Below are 24,139 nucleotides of genomic sequence, written 5' to 3'. Positions count from 1 at the left end.
AAAACTGTTCTTGCCATAATACTCATCCAATACCAATGTACAACTTTATTGTGGTCCTACTGTGATTGTATCTATACACATAACGTAAAACTTGGCTAAACCTGTCTATTTCAGTGTAATCTGCCAACTGTACATTCTCCATGGATGCCACCCAGCTTTCCCTCAACATTGCACTTTAGTTTTTTAGTTTTTTTTTGGAGGGGGGGGGGGGGGCTGGGGGTGGTTTCCTTTGTTCCAGCTAAAGCTATTTCTCTGTTGAGGGATCTGGCAGCAGTATGCTCCCTATTCCCCAGGGAAATAAACTTAAAGCGCAACTGTCATGAAATGTTAGTGTAATAACCTGCACGCAGTCTATGTACTGTGTGCAGGTGGTGTGTACAGCAATTATTTTACCTCATATTTGCAGGCTTTCCTGCCACTAAAAAGTGCTTTTAATCAAAGCCACTGACGGTCGGATAGGCGTGGTGCGAGGTACGCGATGCCCCGCCGCAACCACGCCCACCCACACGCCCACTTTGTATCTCAGTGCTGGGACCGCTGTGTGATTGACACACAATCCCAGCGCATGTGCCCTTCAACTAATGTAACATGCGCGCTGCTGCGTGTCATCCGGCGAGCGCTCGCTCCTCCAGCGAGCGCTCGCTCCCTGCAGGCGCACTGAGGAGGACGACGGCGGCGGGAGCGAGCTCTTGCTGGAGGAGCGAGCGCTCGCTGGATGACACGCAGCAGCGCGCATGATATATTAGTTGAAGGGCGCATGCGCTGGGACCTGTGTGTCAATCACACAGCGGTCCCAGCACTGAGATACAAAGTGGGTGTGTGGGTGGGCATGGCGGCAGAGGGGCATCGCGTACCTCGCACCACGCCTATCCTACTGTCAGTGACTTTGATTAAAAGCACTTTTTAGCGCCACAAAGCCTGCAAATATGAGGTAAAATAATTGCTGTACACAACACCTGCACACAGTACATAGGCTGCGTGCAGGTTATTACATTAAAATTTCATGACAGTTGCGCTTTAAAGGGGTACTCTGCCCCTAGACATCTTATCCCCTATCCAAAGGATAGGGGATAAGATGTCAGATCGCCGGGGTCCCGCAATATAGCAAGCAGCTTTGTCACGCCCCCTCCCACAGACTTGCATTGAGGGGGCGGGGCATGAAGTCACACGGGGGCGGAGTTGTGACATCACAATCTTCCGTCCCCGTGGTCGGGAGGAATTAGCCAGAGAACCTCCAGTGCTTCCGGAAGCAGTTACAGGTGGGTGCTGCTTGCTATATCGCTGGGGTCAACAGCGGCGGGCCCCCTGCGATCTGACATCTTATCCCCTATCCTTTGGATAGGGGATAAGATGTCTAGGGGCGGAGTACCCCTTTAAACAGTCGCTTGAGGGTGCATGTTTATGGGGTTTTGGAAGAAATAAATGTGAACCAACAGCAATTTAAACTATATTTATTCTAATGAAATGACCCTTCACTCATGAGTTGCTCTAATGTGGGAGCTTCAGAACTCCTTTTTATTTTAATCTAAATTGACAAAATCTATACAGTCACTACTTCACTGACAGACAGGGTTACAGTAACCTCTTGGTCGCAGTTCCAGCTGATGGACCTGCTCTTCTCTGGAGTTAATAATAAGATTTCATGGAAATATTTCATTGAAATCAACCTAAGATACAACTGCATAAATGCATTTTTCACTCAAGTAAAAAATGTCAGGTAAGAAAGTATTTTGTTAGCCTGGTGTATTGCCACTTGAGGGACTATAATAACATAAAGCTCCTTTTTTCCCTCAGTAGAAGAATGCATCCTCTGTGCAGGTTTAGCCTGTAAAGAGTAGTGGAATGGAACATTAAGATCCATACTGATTGAAAAGCCACACAGTACATTGCATCGCATGTGGACTGATATTCAGTGTAAGTGATATGGGGGGGGGGGGGGATACATATATAGTGATAATAAATCACAAAGTCACTCAAGCATCAGAGCGGCTTTGATGGAAAACATTTTTACAGTTTTTTTTTTTGCCCGATGACACTTTTAAATGGTACCTCTCATCAAAAAAACTTTTGATATATTATAGATTAATGTATGCAGAATAACTTTACAATAGCATGTTATTAAAAAATATGCTTCTTTCTATTTAATTTTCCACTTTGAAGAAATGACCACTAGGGGTCTCCCTACCAGTCCTGGCAGCAAGCATTTCAGACTCATGCTGGAGTCCTAAACACTACGAGCTGCCAGTCTGCTTTGTTCACAAAGGAGAACACTCAGAGCTGCCAGCCTGCTTTGTTCACAGCCTGTTTGGCTGTGAACAAAGCAGGCTGGCAGCTCTGAGTGTTTAGGACTCCAGCATGAGTCAGAAATGCTTGCTGACGGGACTGATCGGGAAAAATACAATAGAAAGAAGCATATTAACATGCTATTGGAAAGTTATTCAACATTCATTAATCTTAAATATATCAAAAGTTTATTTCATGAGAGGTACCCTTTAAATGCTCCATGAAAGATTATAGGTAAAACAATGAGGAAACAGCAATATTAGTCTAAAACAAGCCTGTAGAGGAGTGGTTTCCAACCTGTGGACCTCCAGATGTTGCAAAACTACAACTCCCAGCATGCCCGGACAGCCGTTGGCTGTCCGGGCATGCTGGGAGTTGTAGTTTTGCAACATCTGGAGGTCCGCAGGTTGGAGACCCCTACTGTAGTGTATAACAACTACTGGTATTCCTGCAACTGTTCTGTAACTCTTGCTTTAATGGTTACAGTTCACTCTAATCTAAAATCTTACGTATGCCATGTGTATACGCCTGAATACCGTAAAACTGTATTCAAGTATATGCCTTTAGTACACCAAACAGACTACTTTTGACCAAATTTGATCTGCTTTATGCTGGTATATGTTTCATTTAGCATAAATTGGAACTAGTAACTTTTACATAGCGAGTGCATTAAAATCAGGCAAAGAGAGGAAATGGGGACAAATAAGAAATCCCAGACTAAGCGGAAGGAGTAACACTTTTCAGAAGCAAAGGGTATTTCAGGAGAGGAGTGTGCTATTCTGTTCACTTATGTCTTGATGTGGTAAAGACTAGTGATGAGCAGCATTGCCCATATTCGAATTTGCGATATTTCGCAAATATATAGACGAATATTCGTCTTATATTCACGAATTTCGCGTATTCGATATATTCGCATATGGGCATATTCGTGTATTCGAGGAAGAAAACAGTGAGGGAGTGGCCAACTTTACTATTGGTTACTAGGGATTTTGTTGAGAACCTCTGACAAGTGTATTTGCATCATTCTAATTGGCCCATAAGTGAAAAGAAGGAATATGCGAATATTCACATATGCGAATATGCGGAAAAAAGTGAATATTCGTAATTTCGAATATATAGCGAATATATACGCAATATTCGTGAATTCGCGAATTTGTGATATCCGCGATAAAAATTTGAAATGCGAATATTCGCACCCAACACTAGTAAGGACAGGGCTGTATGTGACAGGGGCAGCAAGAGGTCACTGACTGTTCCTTTAGTTTCCCTGAAGGGGGGGTTGTGCAGGGATGACATGTGAATGGCTAAAAAGTACAGAATACCTATGTAAACCGATAAAACCAGAGAAAAAGAATTGCAATAAAAAACATAACCAAACAAAACTTTACGTTATTCATTGCAAGCGTGAAGTGTGACAGTAAACATCCATCTAGAATAGTTACTTCAGAAAAGGTAACTCTTAGATAGTAAAAGCTAATTTTGATTCAGTAATGCTGTAATTATTGGGATTTCCTGAAGAGGGAGACAATGTAGCTCTAATGTGTTATTTTTAGTTATAACTATACTATACCCATAGTTATTGAAGCTGAATGCTGCTAATAGATATGTTGCATTTTATCGTCGCCAGCTTGCTGAACATTTCAAAAAAAGTTTAAATAGGTTTTCTATGAACTGGCAATAAAATAAGCTGAATAAGTGAAGATGCAATTGATTTTTCCAAGTGTTCCAAGAATTCTCCCTTTTGGGAGTTGCAACAGGTTTGGTGTTCCAAAATAGTGAAGAAAAAATTGCTTTTGTATGGCAAGCTGAAAAAATATCCCTTTTCTGTAGATCATGGATTGTGTATATGTAGACCTGGCTGGTAGTAGTGCAGCAAGGGTGATAGTGAACTGGTAGTAGTTGTAGCCAGCGGAGAGCACGCAGTGATAGACTGGTGGGAATTGAAGTATCCAGCATACAGCATGCAGTGGTGGATTTTATAGTAGCCAGTAGACAACAGGCAGTGGTGGACTGGTGGGAGTCATAGTCGTTAGCAGATACAAGGAAGTGGTGGACTGGTGGAAATGTAGTAGGCAGTATACAGCAGCCAGTGGTGGACTAGTGGAAGTTGTAGCAGCCAGTGGAATGCAAGGGTAGTGGTAGTACTGTCTAATCAGTTGCATCTGGCGCAGGAGGTTTAAAGGGGTTCTCTGGTGCTTAGACATCTTATCCCCTATCCAAAGGATAGGGGATAAGATGCCTGATCGCAGGAGTCCCGCTGCTGGGGTCCCCCGTGATCTTGCACGCGGCACCCCGTTTGTAATCAGTCCCCGGAGCGTGTTCGCTCCGGGTCTGATTACTGTAGATCACAGGGCCGGCGGCGTGTGGCGTCACGCCTCCGCCCCCATGTGACCTCACGCTCCGTCCCTCAATGCAAGTCTATGGGAGGGGGCGTGACAGCTATCACGCCCCCTCCCGTAGGCTTGCATTGAGGGGCGGAGCGTGACGTCACACGGGGGCGGAGGTGTGATGTCACACGCCGTCAGCCCTGTAGTCGCCGGTAATCAGACCCGGAGCGAACACGCTCCAGGGACTGATTACAAACGGAGTGCCGCATGCAAGATCCCGGGGGACCCCAGCAGCGGGACTCCCGCAATCAGGCATCTTATCCCCTATCCTTTGGTAAGGGATAAGATGTCTAAGCACTGGAGAACCCCTTTAAATTCCTAACTGATACATGCCTGCTTCATTTTAACAAACGTGAGATTTTCCACTGTTAGTAATCTTGTTCGCTAAGGGGTGACAAGTCCGCTTTCCAGATCGGACACTCTCCCTGGAGGATAAACAAGACAGGACACCCAAACTTGGCAAGTTCTGATCTAATGAACCCAAAAGTACATGGAGTCTGGGCTCATGGAGTCTGTCAGAGAAAGGGCACCGCTTAGGTATGCATCAACCTGATTGTTCAAGTGGTGGTGTACATCCATTTGGTGAAGATGTAGGTCAAGGTGGAACAACGGATGTAAAGACTTTGTCATAATGTACTCCAACATGAAGATGCTGCTGCTGCTACTCCTGCCTGTTACAGGGGTAGTGCTGGCATAATCACTATCCCATTGGGTAGGTTCCTTGTCCCCAATCCATTCAACAGAATTTATCTTCAAATCCTTCTCAGGTCCCACTTCCTCAACTAACTTCTCTTTAAGAAAACCATCCAAACTGCTGCCAGCCAGATGGGAATCTTACTCCATCCCTCCTTCCTCAATCACCACAGTGAGCATTTCATCCAGAAGGAATATCAGTGGTATAACAACACTAATTCCACTGTTGTGTTTGCTGAAAAATCTTGTTGCTTCTTTGAAAGGCCTGAGACAGGTATCTCTGATTTACTACCAATGCCTCAGCTGCAAGTCACACTGGCTCCAAAAATTGTCTGCTGCATTAGGAAATTTGTCATTGTTTTGCGCTGCTGGTACAGGCAATACAACATTTGTAATGTAGAGCTCCGTCATGTTGGAATTTTGCAAGCAAGACGGTGTTGAGGGAGACCATTTTTTCATTGTAGATCTAGGAGGACATATTTAAAAGCATAAGAACGACTAAACCAAAAGCAAACTATCATGCACATAGTCAGCACTGAGCCTGCCACCATAAAGAAGTCCCATTTAAACAAGAATAGTACCAATAACAACTACAGATAATCATAAATTTAACATTATAGGGATCAGAAGAGGACAATTTTAAACTTACAACTTTTTGTACAAAAAGAAGTAAAACTAAATTAAACCTACAGTCATGGCCGTAAATTTATTCTCACATATTATTTCACGTATTTACACGTATACATGTATTTCTCACAGAAAAGGATTGCAGTAACCTTTTCTGTTTTGTAGCATGTTTTGCTACACACATGTTTATTCCCTTTGTGTGTATTGCAACTAAACCAAAAAAGGAAGGAAAAAAGCAAATTGGACATAATGTCACACCAAAATTATTGGCACTGTTTCAAATTTGTGGAAAAATAAGATTGTTCCAAGCATGTGATGCTTCTTTAAACTCGCCTGGGGCAAGTAACAGGTGTGGGCAATATAAAAATCACACGTGAAAGCTGATAAAAAGGAGAGAAGTTCACTTAGTATTTGCATTGTGTGTCTGTATGCCACATTAAGCATGAACAACAGAAAGAGAAGAGAACTGTCTGAGGACTTGAGAACCAAAATTGTGCAAAATATCAACAGTCTCAAGGTTACAAGTCCATCTCTAGAGATCTAGATCGGATGGTGGATAAGCAGCCCCAAACAAGTTCCAAAGATATTCAAGATGTCCTGCTGGCTCAGGGAGCATTAGTGTCAGAGCAAACCATCCATCAACATTTAAATGAAATGCTATGACAGGCAACCCAGGAGGACCCCCCTGCTGACACAGAGACATAAAAAAGCAAGACTAAATTTTGCCAAAATGAACTTGAGTATGCCAAAATCCTTCTGGGAAAACATCTTGTGGACAGATGAGACCAATATAGAGTTTTGTGGTAAAGCACATCATTCTACTATTTACCGAAAACGGAATGAGGCCTACAAAGAAAAGAACACAGTACCTACAGTGAAATATGGTGGAGGCTAAATTATGTTTTGGGGGTGCCTTGAATGTGTGCAAGGTATTATGAAATCTGAGGATTATCAATGGATTTTTGATCGCACTGTACATCCCAGTGTCAGAAATCTGGGTTTGCGTCCAAGATCCTGTGTCTTCCAGCAGGACAATGACCCCAAACATAAGTCAAAAAGCACCCAGAAATGGATGGCAACAAAGCGCTGGAGAGTTCTGAAGTGGCCAGCAATGAGTCCACATCTAAATCCCATTGAACACCTGTGGAGAGATCTTAAAATTGCTGTTGGGAAAAGGCACCCTTCCAATAAGAGAGACCTGGAGCAGTTTGCAAAGGAAGAGTGGTCCAACATTCCGGCTGAGAGGTGTAAGAAGCTTATTGATGGTTATGGAAAGCGACTGATTTCAGTTATTTTTCTAAAGGGTGTGCAACCATTAAGTTAAGGGTACCAATAATTTTGTCCAGCCCATTTTTGGAGTTTGGTGTGACATTATGTCCAATTTGCTTTTTTTCCTCCCTTTTTTGGTTTAGTTCCAATACACACAAAGGGAATAAACATGTGTATAGCAAAACATGTGTTACTGCAATCCTTTTCTGTGAGAAATACTTCATTTTCTTGAAAAATTTCAGGGGTGCCAACATTTACGGCCATGACTGTATATAAGTTGGGTATCATTTTAATTGTATGGACCTACAGAATAAAGATAGTGTCATTTTTACCGAAAAGTGTACAGCAGAGAAACGGAAGCCCCCAAAAGTTACAAAATGGTGTTTTTTTTCCAATTTTGTCCCACATATAATTTTTTTTTTGTTTCATCGTAGTTTTTGTGGTGAAACAATTGATGTAATTTCAAAGTAAAAGTTGTGGCGCATAAAATAAAGCCCTCATATATCTCTGTAGGTGGAAAATTTAAAGCGTTATATTTTTTAGAAGGTGAGGAGGAAAAAATTGAATGCATAAATGAAAAAACCATAAGTCCTTAAAGCGCAACTGTCATGAAGAATATGCTTGTGAAGCTGCACACACTGTGCACTAGGGCTTTATAAGCAAATTCTAGACATACCTTTAGAAGTCTGTTAGGCTGCTTTATACTTACAGCATGCAGCTTTATAATCCATCAGGGAGTCAGGCTGACAGTCGTGGAGGCCGAGCCTGGGGTCTGCTCTGCTCCAGGCTGCGCAGCCTCTTTTTGCCTATGTCGTGCAGTTGATTGACAGGCAGGGCTCATCTGCTTGCAGTGGCCCTGTTTAGCTCCGCTGCGCATGAGCCCTGCCTGTCAATCAACAGGGCGAAGTAGGCAAAAAGAGGCGGTGCAGCCTGGAGCAGAGCGGACTCCCCGACTGTCAGCCTGACTCCCTGATGGATTATAAAGCTGATTCTGAAAGTATAAAGCATATTTTTCATGACAGTTGCACTTTAAAGAGTACCTGTCACCACACAAAACTTTTAATATATTGTTCCTTATGTAATTTTAAGACACTTGGCTATTTACTTGCTGTTAAAATTCTCAACCTTTATATGTTTTTAATGTGATTGAAAAAAAGGCCACTAGGTGGCTCTGTTCTGTTCCTTGCCACAAGTCAAACAGTTAGTTTGGTCTCCTCCCGGCCTGGCAGGAGACCAAACTCAGGAAGTACATACAGAGCATTGCGAGGCACAGCTCTCGCAGGCTTCACTGATGTTGCGCCTGCTGGGGAATGCCCACTTTCTCCTGCCGGGAGCTCACACAATGTGAGCAAGGTGAAAGCTATGATACAGAACTTTTTAAATTTTTTTTAAACCCTTAAGGCAAATGCACATTCATTAACATCCATTTGTGGCTCCCGAGGTATGATGCGTGCTCAGCAGGTGAGCGCGCATCATACCTGTTGGGTCCCGGTTGCTATAAGCAGCCAGGACCCATGGCTAATTCCGGACATTGCCGAACTTGATCGCCACATTTAAAACTAAAGTAAACATTGCCGGTTAGCACAGTGGTGCTGTTCGGGACTGCCGCGGTGAAATTGCGGTGTCCCAAACAGCTTGCAGGATGCGAGGAGGATCCTTACCTACCTCCTTGCTGTCTGATCGCCGAATGACTGCTCTGTGCCTGAGATCCAGGCATGAGCAGTCAAGCGGAAGAAACACTGATCAATGATATGCTATGGCATAGCAGTGAACAGTGTAAGTGATCAGTGTATGCAATGTTATAGCCCCCTATGGAGGCTATATCATTGCATAAAAAACGGTGTAAAAAAAAGTTCATAAATGTGATTTATCCCCTTCTCTAATAAAAATTTGAATCACCCCCCCCCTTTTCCCATTTAAAAAAAAAACCTGTTTAGATAAAAATAAACATATGTGGTATCGCCGTGTGCGTAAATGTACGAACTTTAAAAATATATTGTTAATTAAACTGCAAGGTCACTGGCCAAAATAGCATATTTTTGGTCACTTTCTAAACCATAAAACAATGAATAAAAAGTGATCAAAAAGTCAGATCAAAACAAAAATGGAACCAATAAAAACTTCAGATCATGGCAAAAAATTAGTCCTCGTACCGCCCCTTATACAGAAAAATAAAAAAGTTATAGGGGTCAGAAGAGGAAATTTTTCCACGTATTAATTTTGGTGCATGTATTTATCATTTTTCTTTACTAGTAAAATAAAATCAAACCTATATAAATTGGGTATCCTAGTGACCATATGGACCTACAAAATAAATATAAGGAACAATTTTTACCGAAAACTGCACTGCGTAGAAACGGAAGCTGCAAAAAAATTACAAAATGGCTTTCTTTATTTTATTTTGCCCCACCAATAATTTTTTTTCTGGTTTTGCCGTAGATTTTGTAGTGAAATTATTAATGGTATTACAAAGTAAAATTGTTGGTGCAAAGAACAAGCCAAAGAAAAATCGCCAAAGAGAGAAGGGGTTAAGGACAGGAGGGGTGTCAGGCCTTGTTCACAATGGAAACTTTCATAGTGCTTTCAATGTGTATTTATGTTAAAATACAGGTTAGCCCACTGCTTTGCTCAGCTTGCTAGGTATTGTAATGTAATAGCTTTTATAGGTTTGTTCACTGCTGGCTGGGAGTAGTAGTGCATCAGCTGGACAAAGCACTGCGGGTGACAGGAGGTCAACAATGTGTAATCCTCCCGGCCTATAAGAATGTTAAACATGGCTCTATGTTTCAATGATAAATAATTTTAGGATGACAAAAAATGTATTCAAGAGCATTCTAACTTCAACAATATTTGAATTATTACAACCACTGGCAAAAATTATGGAATCACCACAGAAGAAGTTATTTTAGCTTTTTACTTCATAGCAAATACAAATCTCAGACATGAGATAAAACCGCATAGAAGAACTGAAATTTCTGGCATCATGAAACTATATATGAAACCTATTCTTACCTCTTGACCTTGACCTTTATGTACATACTCGTGTGCTTTTCTTTCTTCTTTTCTATAGTGACAGTTATCAAGGTCCGGGAGGGCCATAAATCTGATTTATATGTCGCAAACTCTGATAATACTTTTTTTGCTGACATGAATAATCTTTTCTAATTCACTTTTTTCTAATTTCTCTTTAGTTCTGATGACACAGGCTACTGCCCTCTCTTACAGCACCTCTGCTTGCTCTGCAATGATGTCCATAAGCCCAACCTTTTTAAAGGATGGTTGACAGCTCAGCTTTACATGCTAGAGCCTTGTCATGGGATAATTTTTTTTAAAGGGTTTTCCAGGATTTTTATTTTATTTGACTATGCTACAGGGGCTGTAAAGTTAGTGTAGTTCATAATATAGTGTCTGTACCTGTGTGTGACGGTTTTCTCACAATTCTTCTGTGATTTTCACTCCAATATTTATTTTTATCAGCATACAAAATTACTGTTGTCTCAGATTTTTCCCAGGTTGCAATGCGGCCGAGACCTGACTCACAAGTCAGCTGATGACAGGGAGCCTGTCTGCTTCAATGGGTGGAGTGATCGCTTGGTGGGAGAGAGATCAATCTGCAACTAATGCAATAGCTGTAGGCACCCTGATTGAAAACCACAGGTCTTTCAATGGGTGGGGTGGCTGATGTGTGGGAGAGAGGAAAAAGGAATTGTGGGATTTGTAATCAAAAAAAGAAAAGTCAAAAAGGAAATACAAGTTCACAAAAAGCTAGCCACAGTGTTATGGTAATCTCATAACATAGCCATTTACCCCCAAGACAAGCGCAGATCCTTCCTGAGCATGTCCATTGCTGTCTGTCAGGTACGTACTAAAATCACCTTATGGTAGATAACCCCTTTAACATTAATGATTCTGTATGGTGAATGGCATAGATGTAAAAAAAAAAAAAAAAAAAGTCCAAAATTGCTGCTTTATGGTCACATCACATTCAAAATAATGTAATAAACAGCGATTGAAAAGTGACATATATGCAAAAGTAGTACTAAAAAAAAACTACAGATCACAGTGCAAAATGTTAGCACTCATTCAACCCTGTATACGGAAAAATAACAAAGTTATAGGTGGTCAAATGAGGGCAATCTTAGGCATAGTTATCTTGTAAAAAAAAAAAAAGTTTGTGTTTTTATAAAAGCAGTACAATTAAAGAAACGCATGTAAACATGGGTATAACTTTAATCGTATTGACCTACAAAATAAAGAAAGCATGTTCTTTTCAATCTTAAGTGTACAGCGTAAAAATGAAACCCTCCAAAATGTGCTAAATTGCAGTTTTCCTTTCAATTTTTCCACCCAAATAATATTTCTCCAGTTTTACCATACAATAAGTGATGTTATTATAAAGTACAATTAGTCAAGCCAAAAAAAGCCATCGTATGGGTCTGAAGATGGAAATATAAAAGAGTTATGGCTCTTCGAAGGCAAGGTAGAAAAAAATGAAAATGCATAAATTAAATTGTCTGTGTCCTTAAAGGGGTATTCCAGGAAAAAAACGTTTTTATATATATCAACTGGCTCCAGAAAGTTAAAAAGATTTGTACTTTACTTCTATTAAAAAATCTAAATCCTTTCAGTACTTATGAGCTTCTGAAGTTAAGGTTGTTCTTTTCTGTCTAAGTGCTCTCTGATGACACCTGTCTCGGGAAATGCCCAGTTTAGAAGAGGTTTGCTATGGGGATTTGCTTCTAAACTGGGCTTTTCCCGAGACAGGTGTCATCGGAGAGGACTTAGACAGAAAAGAACAACCTTAACTTCAGAAGCTCATAAGTACTGAAAGGATTTAGATTTTTAATAGAAGTAATTTACACATCTGTTTAACTTTCTGTTAACTTTCTGTTATATAAAAAAAAGTTTTTTCCCTGGATAACACCTTTAAGGCCAAAATGGACTCACAGCTCAGTCTACCCCTCCCTATGGAAGGACTTTTGCTAAGGTCACAGATTATGCCATTCATGGGTCCATGGGGTTTGCTAAAAGTATTTCTCTAAATGCTGTTAAAAAATGCTCAGGCAAGATGGCAGCCCCCACAATATTGTACAATTTTTTTTTTTTAAATAAATACAGTTACAATCAGAAAATAGAAACAGATTAGAAAAAAAGGACATGTTTTATCATCTGGTTCTAATTAAGAAAAATAAATTATATAGATACATTCATTTTAAGCTGGCCACCATTTAAATTAGGCTGGATTCACAAAAAGTATTTTGCTCAGAAATTTGGTTGTCATTTCAGCCAAAACCAGAAGTGGAACCTACACAGAGAAAAACAAATATATTTGAAAGATATGCACCTTTTTCTGTGTTTTGGACCTGCTCCTGGTTTGGCTAAACATTCTGACCAAAAGCTGTAAAATGAGAATGAAATACTATTGTGTGAATGCAGCCTTAGGGTCCTTTCCCAGGCAGGTCACTGCATGCTATAAGCTCTGTTTAATTTTTTCATCAATCATAGAAGAATGAAAGCCGGCCACTCACCAACTCTTGTCTACAGGATTTCTTTATTCAATATACTCACAATAGATACTGGGGAGAGAGACAAACACCAGGGGGAGTACAGATAGGCAACAAGCTCAGTTTCGCACTGTCTAGTGCTTCATCTGGCCAATCCGGCCAGACTCGGCATGTATAAGTCTGCCACACCTGCTGTTCCAGGCCTCAGCAAGGTTGTGTATTCAGTACTGTTAAGGTTGGTCGGTCTGTCTGTTTGTCGATCCTATGTTCCTGATCCCTGCCAGTCTACTGGTCTTTGCCTCTGTGTCATCCCCTCGAACTTGACCTCTCCTGTTAATAACCTTGGACTGTCTACCATGGTTCCTGTCGGCTTGCAGCTTGTCCTAACCAGCCAGCACATGTACCCAACTAGGCTAACCATTTGTCACAGTACTAGCTCTGCTAATAAACATAGCTATAAGTCTGCCCCTTCTGCCTGCCTGCCACCTGTGGCACAGTGGGTCCACACAAATGGGGCCTTCCAGTACGATTATGATAACAGCCAATCAGTAATCTCTTTTATGTAACTTCCTCTTCCTGTGCTAATCACAGTCCTCAGAAGTAACTATATATGGAGAATTGGGAAGATTAACCAAAATCTGTGCAGAAAGAAAAGTTGACAAGTTGCCTGTAGCAACCTATCAGATAGCTTCTTTCATTTAAAAAAAAAAAAAAGGCCTCTGAAAAATAATAGAAACAATCTGATAGAATTTTCCTCTGCACAGGTTTTAAAAAATCTCATCAAATGTGTCTGCCTAGAAGGAGTAGTCTATTGTTCCTACTGGACAGTTGTATTCGACTCCATAAAGCTGCTACTGTTGCTGACACTCCCAAATCCATAATAATTGTGCACCCTGCTTCAATTGTATATATTCAGAGATAAACGAACTTACAATAAATTTGATTTGTCACGAACTTCTTGGCTCGGCAGTTGATGACTTTTACTGCATAAAGTAGTTCAGCTTTCCGGTGCTCCGGTGGGCTGGAAAAGGTGGATACAATCCTAGGAGACTCTTTCCTAGGACTGTATCCACCTTTTCCAGCCCACCGGAGCACCTGAAAGCTGAACTAATTTACGCAGGAAAAGTCATCAACTGCCGAGCCGAGAAGTTCGAGACGAATCGAATTTACTGTAAGTTCGCTCATCTCTATATATATTCTACAGGTAAAATGCATGTATTATACACTTTGTGTCTTCACGATACAGAACATGTAGCCAGCCCCTTCTTTACAGAGTGCTAGGGTAATTTGCAGTGTAGTGCTCAGTTCTTTGGCTACTCTACCTTTTTGAAAAGTTTAACATATAATTTAACATGCAGGGCCCTGTAAATTTAGTTATACATGAATTAACATAGCTCTGGCACTGCCTGATCATATTTATGTTTAACCCTTATGATATTGTAGGTAAGGTGTAGTAAAGTAGGGGTTAAGAAACCCACAGATGTCAGACAGACACTCACTCCAGGCAAGCTCTGGAAAACGGACCTTGTTGCCAATTTTCACAGCTTGCAGTGAGAGATTTGAAGCCGGCTCCTGTCTGGCCGTTCCATTTAGTGTCTATTTATCCAACAAGGTCTTCTTTAAAAAACAGCCTCTATTAATTGAAAGGAGTCCCTCCCTTAAAGAAAAACACACACACCTTGTTATGTGGATGTGGCTAGGAAAAGACACTGACAGGTCTTGGATAGTGTGAAAAGAACATCCAGACTGGAAATCTCAGCAGGAAAAGAGTTAAAGAAAACATCACTAGATTGACACAGTGACACTGTCATTGAATACCTGTATATTTTGTGTATAATTCCCATTTGTCAGGTAGCCAAATTCTATAAAGATTAGATGCCAAGGGAGCACTGATGGGTAGTCTTTTATTTGATTTTTTTGTAAATTTAACAAGCTGTAAATTAAGTCATTAAAATAAAAGTCACAAAACTGGTGCAATACGGAGTCGATATTTTGTTCAGGTCAAAGATCTCAACTGTATTATCTTTGCATTCAAAAATAAAGTGTACCTGTCACTCTTAAAAAACTTTTCACATGTCCTAAGAACATAATGGCCCTCATTTACTATTGCAAACCCGACATGTTATGTCGGGTCGTGCGCCATTTTCGGGCGCATTGTGCCTGAAATTCTGTCTGCGCCAGAATTTGCACCTGAAATTCTGTCTGCGCCTGAAATTGCGCCTGAAATGAAAAATCCCAACTAACTCTCCATTTAGCTAAGAAAACCAAAAAGGGGGCGTGGCCGTCGGGAAAAGGGGGCGTGGTCACAGAAAAGGGCGTGTTCCCGACATTTTCACAAAATCCCAACATACTTACTAAAGTTTCCACAGAAAATGTGGTGGATTTGAGCTGAGGAAAACCAGACAGATCAGAACATGTGTAAAAAAGCAAAGTGTAGGGAAAGTGGAAACTGTAGGGAAACCTTAGTAAATACCATGGAAAATAAATTGTAGGGAATTAAAACCCACAAAGAAACCTACACAACATTCTTAGTAAATCAGGGCCAATAGGTCCAGCATCTACAAAGACCCTCACACGTAAAGCATTGAACCATTGTTATTGTACTGTGTAAATTAGAATTTAATCTAGAAAAGACAAAGTGGATGCTGGATATATTCTGTTCAAACATTTGGAAGACTTCTGGGATTTTGCTCACCTGGTCAGTCTGTGCATCTAACATGGCTGAGCGAAGTGTTACGATCTCATAGGAGATCTTTCTTCATTGTCCTAGGAACATGTCAAATGTGTCTACCATTTTGGAGTCTGAGTGTACGAATCACTGGAATGAGCACATTTGTGTCAATATAAGCGAGACTGTCCCATAGATTGACATTATGAGACCATCTCAGTCAAGTGACACAGTCAAGAGAGAACATGCTAGGTGTGCACTTCTGCTGGCTCGGTCTAGTGATCTGTTAGAACAGTGGTTCTTAACCTGGGTTCGATCGAACCCCAGGGCTTCAGTGAGTCAGTACCGGGGGTTCGGCGGGGGAGGTCGCAACAGGACAGGCAAACCAAGCAATTGCTTGGGGCCCCGAGCAGAGCCGGTGTTTGCCCGTCCTGTAGCGACGGGGCAATACCCCCCATCACTATTGACTCCATGTGGCCCCGCGTTAAGTTTAAAAACGCAGGGCCGCCGGGACATAGTGCACGCCGGGACGTCACTGACGTCCCATGTGTGCGCCCATGGAAATGAAGGCGCTGAGGACCGGAGGATAGAGAAGGAGGAAGACGTGCGCTGGCCAGCTTGGTAAGTGACCAGCGGCACGTCATCATTGGTGCTCCAACCACCGGTCCCGAGACCTACTGCTATAGCCGGAGCACTGAAGTGGGCAGTACACAGGCATACAGCCTCCAGCCATACACTGTATATGGCTGGAGGCTGTATGTCTGTGGGGGAACACTGCCTACATTAGTGGTCTTCAACCTGTGGACCTCCAGATGTTGCAAAACTACAACTCCCAGCATGCCCGGACTGCTGGGAGTTGTAATTTTGCAACATCTGGAGGTCCGCAGGTTGAAGACCACTGGCCTACATAATGTGGGGGAACACTGCCTGCCTAATGTGGGGGAACACTGCCTGCCTAATGTGGGGGAACACTGCCTGCGCCTAATGTGTGGGGGAACACTGCCTGCACCTAATGTGTGGGGGAACACTGCCTGCGCCTAATGTGTGGTGGAACACTGCCTGCGCCTAATGTGTGGGGGAACACTGCCTGCACCTAGTGTGTAGGGGAACACTGCCTGCGCCTAATGTGTGGTGGAACACTGCCTGCGCCTAATGTGTGGTGGAACACTGCCTGCGCCTAATGTGTGGGGGAACACTGCCTGCGCTAATGTGTGGGGGAACACTGCCTGCGCCTAATGTGTGGGGGAACACTGCCTGCGCCTAATGTGTGGGGGAACACTGCCTGCGCCTAATGTGTGGTGGAACACTGCCTGTGCCTAATGTGTGGGGGAACACTGCCTGCGCCTAATGTGTTTTAATGGTTTTGTTCTTTAATAGTTTTGTTCATTTTGTGCACCTATGTATAAATATATACCTCCTATGTTTTGAATTTGAAAAAATCTTATTTTATTTTTCCAATTAAGAGGGGTTGGTTGAATGTGCATATGAATTGGTTGGGTTCAGTACCTCCAACAAGGTTAAAGGGTACCTCTCATCAAAAAAACTTTTGATATATTATAGATTAATGTATGCAGAATAACTTTACAATTGCATGTTATTAAAAAATATGCTTCTTTCTATTTAATTTTCCACTTTGAAGAAATGACCACTAGGGGTCTCCCTACCAGTCCTGGCAGCAAGCATTTCAGACTCATGCTGGAGTCCTAAACACTACGAGCTGCCAGTCTGCTTTGTTCACAAAGGAGAACACTCAGAGCTGCCAGCCTGCTTTGTTCACAGCCTGTTTGGCTGTGAACAAAGCAGGCTGGCAGCTCTGAGTGTTTAGGACTCCAGCATGAGTCAGAAATGCTTGCTGACGGGACTGATCGGGAAAAATACAATAGAAAGAAGCATATTTTTCATTAACATGGTATTGAAAAGTTATTCAACATTCATTAATCTAAAATATATCAAAAGTTTATTTGATGAGAGGTACCCTTTAAGAACCACTGTGTTAGAATCTAGAGCACTCAGAACCTAACTGATCAAAACTTTTGATATATCTCTTTGTCATATCAAACGTTTTTCACATTGACAGTTTGAAAATGAAGTAATCTAATATGAAGTAATCTAATATACTAACTTTATAAGAAAGGGGGTGAAGACCTCACTGGAGCAGGAAGAGTCTATGGCATCATAGGCCTCGTGGCATACTACTAAAGCAAATTGAGCATATTTTTGGGGCAGTGAGTAAATTACTAATTTGAATCCAACATTTTGTGCTATTCTTATAATACATCTATATAATCGTCAGACCTCCAATTCCTGTGCATAGATAGAGTCAATGATAAAAATCCTATTACTGTCGATCATCATTACTACAGACTCTAATATTATTGCATTTGATGCATAAACCTTATGCAGTAAACTCTTGAGCTCCCCCTATTGATCACTAGAAGCAGCCGAAGTTTTGCATTTTAAGAGGTTTTCTGGAACTACAAAATTGATGGCCTATTCTTAGGATGGGACATAAATAACGGATTGGTTGAGGTCCAACTTCTGGCATCTCTTCCAATCAGCAAACTGAAATGGTTGTGGTGCCAGGAGTAAGTCCTCACTGATCTGATATTGATGGTGTGTTAACGTGCTAATCTAGATAAAATAATAATAATCTTTGGAAATTCAACCTAAGCCATTCATAAATATAAGATTTTTGTCTTTGCCGACATTCTCAGTTCTATGGTAACTTGCAGATTGTTCTCCAACATTTTGCTTTCAGCAGAAAAAGGCATTGAGAAATTTGGATTTCAACCCATCTGCATCTATGGTTCCTCTTAGTGAGTAATATTATAGTTATGCAGCAGCTGTTTGTAGGGTTGAAAGCTGTTCTTGCCTGTCTGTGACCAGCTTAAAGGGGTACTCTGGGTAAAGCGCTTGTGTATCTCCAGTTCTCCCATAGAGATGCATAGAGGAAGCGTGTCAACCCCCGCTCCATGCACGACAAGAGCTGGGCTACCATGCAGGAGATCACAGTGGTCAGACCCGTATTCCCTATACTGTGACTAGGGGATACATTTTTTTTTAAAACCAGAGTTCCCCTTTTAAAGGAGTAGTCCAGTGGTGACCCAGTGGTGAACAACTTATCAGGATAGGGGATAAGTTTGAGATCACGGGGGGTCCGACTGCTGGGGCCCCCTGCGATCTCCTGTACGGAGCCCCGAAAGCCCGTGGGAAGGGGGCGTGTCGACCTCTGCACGGAGCGACGGTCGACATGCCCCCTCAATACAACTCTATGGTAGAGCCGAAGCGCTGCCTTCGGCAATCTCCGGCAATCTCCGGCTCTGCCATAGATATGTATTGAGGGGGCGTGTCGGCCGCTATCTGGCCGGAGAGCCTGGCCCCCGTACAGAGAGATCGCAGGGGGCCCCAGCGGTCGAACCCCCCGCGATCTCAAACTTATCCCCTATCCTTAGGATTAGCATTTTTCATTTCTTTTATACAATTCTGCTGTGAATTAGGCGAGGTCATGACAAATGAAGCTCTATTTTGCAGCAATTTGCAGCAGTTGATGAAGCGCATCAAAAACGCAGCGTGTGAACACAGTCTTGACAGCAAAATGCTTGGGTTAATTGATGGCAATCAAAATTGCATTCAATTAAAAAGAAAGAAAATAGAAGACCAATGATTTATTAACATTATGCCTGAAGTAGGTGGGTCTGTCAGAATAGATTAGTAGAAATTTATTTAACTGGTGTCAAATTCTATGTTACTGTGCAATAAAGCAAACATCAATAACCAAAGCCTGGACAAGCATGTGATCTCTGACCTTAGGGGAGGTCAGGAAAGACTGTACTTTTTAGTTTGCACAGCTGGAGTACACAACTGTTGTATACAGCTGATGTGTCCGCCATTTGTTCAGCCATTATTATATGGTATCTATTGGAGCTCTGTGAAACCTTATGAAAGACTGATAGGACATTGCACTGCTCTTATCTTGCCTATATCACCATTATTAATACCCACTTTGCACCATTGTTTCCTATGTACTGTAATTCCTTCTGCTAAGGAATGCATAATCTTCTCCTAGCTTTAGGGTGGTTTCACACATGGCGTTTTTGCAGAAAGATGCCACTAAAACACATTACTTTCTTTTGGGAAAAGCTGTGACCAGGTGTTAGTTGGAAGTCAATAGGCAAAAATAAAATGCTATACCTACAATGCTCTTTATTTTGTGGAATTTGTTTTCTCGTTTGACTGGTGTTTTTGAGAAGGTAGCATGCTGCTGCTATAGCGATTTTTCACCCAGCTTGTGATGTTTTCCTCCATAGACCTCCATGGGTTTTGTTCCCTGCTTAAAAAAAAAAAAAAGTGTGTAAAATAGTGTACCTATTAGTGCATTCTTCAATGGAAATCATTAAATGACGTGATAAAACTTTAAATGAGAAAATGCACCAAAAAACCCACAAATACTCAGTGTCAGAGTCATTTGAAGAACATTTTTTAACATGTCATAGAGATATGCCAAAAGTTTTGATGGGTCGGGGTTTAGGTGCTGAAACCACTCGCTTTTGAGCGCTTGAACAAGTGGGGCAAAGCCCATCTAGAAGGATTCATGACTTCTATGGAAACTGTCTTCTGCAGCAAGGAGACAATGGGGAGAAAGGTACTTAAAGGGGTACTCCGCCCCTAGACATCTTATCCCCTATCCAAAGGAAAGACTGGGGGGCAGAGTTGGGACATCACGCCCCCTTCCATAGACTTGCATTGAGGGGACGGGGTGTGACGTCACGCTCTTCCGCTCGCGTGGATCTGAAGCCTCCAGTGTTGCCGGAAGCCGTTGAGGTGGGTGCTGCAGCCGATATCCCGGGGATCCCCAGCAGGGGGACCCCCTTGATCTGGCATCTTATCCCCTATCATTTGGATAGGGGATAAGATGTCTAGGGGCGGAGTACCCCTTTAAAACAGTGCTTCCTTCCACTCGTTCTAGCGATTGGTGGGAGTCTCATACCCAGACCTCGACCAATCAAAACTCTTGAAATATCTATTAAACAAAAGTTTAGTTTTTTTATTGTTTTACATTTTACACACACTATTTTTGGAAAGTTACAAAAACTACATTACAAAGCACCAACAAAAAAAAATAACTTTTTAAAACACCACAAAACGTGTGTGTGGAGAAGGCTTTACCCAGAATAGTGGCATTTACATGTGCAGGGCCGTATTTACAGCTCTTGCTTCCCTAGATGCTCAGATTGAACACACCCCATTAGGATGATTACACAAGCAATGGAATTTGTTCATACATACCTGTCACAAAATAGCAGCAACAACTGCAGATTTACTGTGGATCTCACCCTATACACAGAACATAGTGGATTTAATCACAAATCCACAACATTAAGAGTGTTTGTGGCTGCAATTCTGTAGGTAAAATGTGTGGCTGTTCTGACCAATGTCCATTCAACCATAGTAGAATTTTTCTTTCTGCAGCCATTACATTACCCCCAGAGGACGACCGGCGTAAGGTATGCCCTGGACACCAGTGTCCCGCTATGGCTATGAAGCGAATGCAGGAGCTATCACCAGCCAGGGACCTACAGATAATGGCGGACATCAGTGATTGCGCTGATGTCTGCCATTAACCCCTCAGATGCTGTGATCAATATTGATCACAGCATCTGCAGCAATGCGACGGTTCCAGTGTTTTATTATGTGGGTACACTTTGTTTTTTTACGGAAAGATAGTATAATGTAAGTATATTACTAGGTGTATCTATTCAAAGGAACACGCCAGGCACCACTCGCTGTACACTACAGATACAACTCATCAGCACCCCAGAAGAGCTATATGCACAGGGCTTATGTCTGCTTACCCAGGCTGTGGTTCTCAACGTCCCATAAAGACTTCCAGAAGAGGCCGGAAGAAGTTTCATGCCAGAACTAAATGGACGTTGCCTCGTGTAACTTGCATCTCACCGCCCATCTCCCCACCTGTCTGCACCTCCTTACGTCTATGAGATGTATTAAAGTAGAAGTTCCTTTAGATACGGTATCCTGGTGAGTGACCCATCCTTTCTACTCTCTCGAAAATATTACTACTAGGCGTACTTTGCAGACATCTTGCTTTTATCTCAAATATGGAGACCAGAGATTGTGGATCAAAGGGGAAATGGCAATGAATTTAATTATTGCAAATAGAAAGCCATATATTAAAACAAGCCTTCCCCCACATTAAATAAAGAGAAAATAATCTATTTTAAATCACAGATGGCATGCAACAGCTACATAAAATGCTGCCACTGGGACCAGTATAAATGAAGGAAAACATTATGAGCATACTATACAAATTCTACATTCTTAAACTCATAGCTATTCCCTCAAGAGCCAGAGGTTAAAAGCCACGGTAGACTTGGCAGTAGGGCACCAAACCACATTTATATAACCGGTATGGCTTCCCATCACCAACACTGACTGTCCTTTGCTCTTGGACACCCACAAGATCATGGCTGTTATGGTGAAGCCAGCAGTATGAGAAGCTTTTTGTAACCCTATTCCTGACCACAGTATAATACCAATATTCATGTAATGGTGTGGTTGCCTTATGTTAGGTATCTTACTTTCTGACTATATGCTTTCCTTTCAGAAGCAAAAATGTACAAATGACATACTTGAGCAAAGATGAAAAAGCTATTGTAAATATATATTAATTTCCCTCCAGGTTTTAACTTCTGAGAAGCTTTGTCAGCGTTGGAGGGGGACATATTAAACACAGACTGATTTTAACCAAGGCTGTAAAAATAGTCTTTCATAAATGGCCTCATGCACCATAGTCTTTTTACCACAACAATTGTGAATCTGTGACCAGTCACCCCAGGAGCTAATATGGCAATATATATATATATATATATATATATATATATATATATATATGGAATTGATGTGAGTAGGGAACCTTAAAACTTCACTTTTATTCGTTAATATTATTACGTTATAACACACTCCGTAAATATAGCATAAAACCAATAGTGTTTGGCCACCATCAGCTACCTGCTAAGTTGCCACGTATATGAAAGCGCTTCGTGCCCTCCAATGTTCCTACACACCTGATAAACAGTTACACAATGTATAGGGCAATGTCCAGTTATCAGCAGCTTTTTGTCAATAAGTGCAAAATCACTTGTCCTCCATGTAGCATGTAGTAAATAGTTTTTATACATAGTGATGATGATAGATATCAAGTTATTGCACTATTGTCACTTATCTTATTCTGGTAGCTATGGTGCGTTTCATCCAGGTTGCCGATCCTACGCATTTCCTCAAATATGATTCTTCAGGGATCTAGTTGTGGCATCCATAATGTCTTTTCCTTGTGTGCAGCACTGATGGCGGCTGTACACCCTTGCTAGCGTCCCACTGTGTTTTATATCCATAGCTCCTCCTCCCTCATATTCATGTGACCTGGCTGGTCCAATCAGAGATTCCAACATCAGCTAAGTTCCTGTGGCGCTCCATTTGATCATAACCTATCTTCCCAGGTAAGATGGGGAGGGGAGTGTCTCTATGCTGCTCAGGTATGCTGTTCAAGCCTCGTTCTGAGCTCCACTTTTTCGTTTACACCTTGTGGGCTTGCGTTTCACCCAGGTGCGCTCCGTCAAAGATTATTAACACTTCCAATTCCGGACCTGTTAAGCTATTTTCAGTATTCACTATTTTAAGGAAGTTCAGTTAGTGCTATTTGTTTCGTAAAATCCACATAGCTGTATTGTTTTTGTATATTGATTTGCCTCTATATGTAATTATATTCAGCAAAGCAGACATTTGTTATATTTTGCTTCAAACATGTGATATGGGTTCATTCATTCATTCAATGAAGCAGGCATATGATATAAAGTCATTTAGACCCCCTGGTTTCACGGATTCTAATGTATATGCCCAGGAGGCTTCCCTTTGTAGAAGGGATTTATCCCAGTCACCACCACTTTTTTGGGGGGTATTACCTCTATGATCTGTGCTTGAAGGCATTTTACATCCCTTTCATGATGCGCTGCAAAGTGAATGGCTACTGGTGTGTCCCTCATATACACAATATCTCCTATGTGCTCCTGCATCGCTTCCTGAAGGGTCTAAACGTTTTGCCCACATAGTTGCAGGGACATGTGCATGTTAGTAAATAAATGACTCCTTTTGTTTCACAGTTGGCAAAATGATATAATTGATATTGCTGTTTTGTAACCACACTAGCAAAGGTATTTCCCTTTTTCACGTATTGGCACATAGTACACTTGCTGCATGGGAACATCCCCTTGGGTCTATCCGTTAGCCATCCTTTTTGTCTCTCTGATTCAAAGTTGCTTCTTACTAGTTTGTCACTGAGATTTTTTTCTGCATTTGTATGTAATCTGCGGTGTCTCCGTAATAATGTCCTGTAACATGACATCTGTTTTAAGTATATCCCAATATTTCTGTAGGATGGCTTTAACTTCTGTAGCTTTTTCATCAAATGTACCTATGATACATGACACATTTAGCTTAGGCTCTGTTCACATCACAGTAAGAGCGTACTTTGGTGCATTAGGTCAAGAGTGCATTCCCATATATACCTTCAATGGAATTCAGTATACTTTTTTGTATACCTGTGTAGGGAACAGTGTAGTCTACTGTGCTATTATATCCCAGGACAAGATACACTGGAAAATATTGCATTCAGGATTTTTATATCAGCAGAAAAA

The 24,139-nt window shown here is 41.7% G+C and overlaps 1 protein-coding gene across 15 annotated transcripts in view; it reads right to left on the bottom strand.

The window, feature by feature from the left end:
* Positions 1-24,139, bottom strand: part of ZNF469 (zinc finger protein 469) — a 607,005-nt gene that overhangs the window by 40,036 nt on the left and 542,830 nt on the right. For 8 of the 15 annotated variants that reach the window (XM_056525555.1, XM_056525560.1, XM_056525558.1 and 5 more), the window contains one exon: positions 19,623-19,761. The exons of 2 other annotated variants lie outside the window; for them this stretch is intronic. The gene's annotated coding sequence lies outside the window, so the exon portion shown is untranslated. The remainder of the gene's footprint in view (positions 1-19,622; positions 19,762-24,139) is intronic. 5 more of the 15 variants (XM_056525563.1, XM_056525564.1, XM_056525565.1 and 2 more) reach the window with 2 other exon arrangements.

This window comes from Hyla sarda, chromosome 6 (assembly GCF_029499605.1).
Source record: "Hyla sarda isolate aHylSar1 chromosome 6, aHylSar1.hap1, whole genome shotgun sequence".
Taxonomy (NCBI): Eukaryota; Metazoa; Chordata; class Amphibia; order Anura; family Hylidae; genus Hyla; species Hyla sarda.
This window is presented reverse-complemented; position numbering and strand designations above follow the sequence as displayed.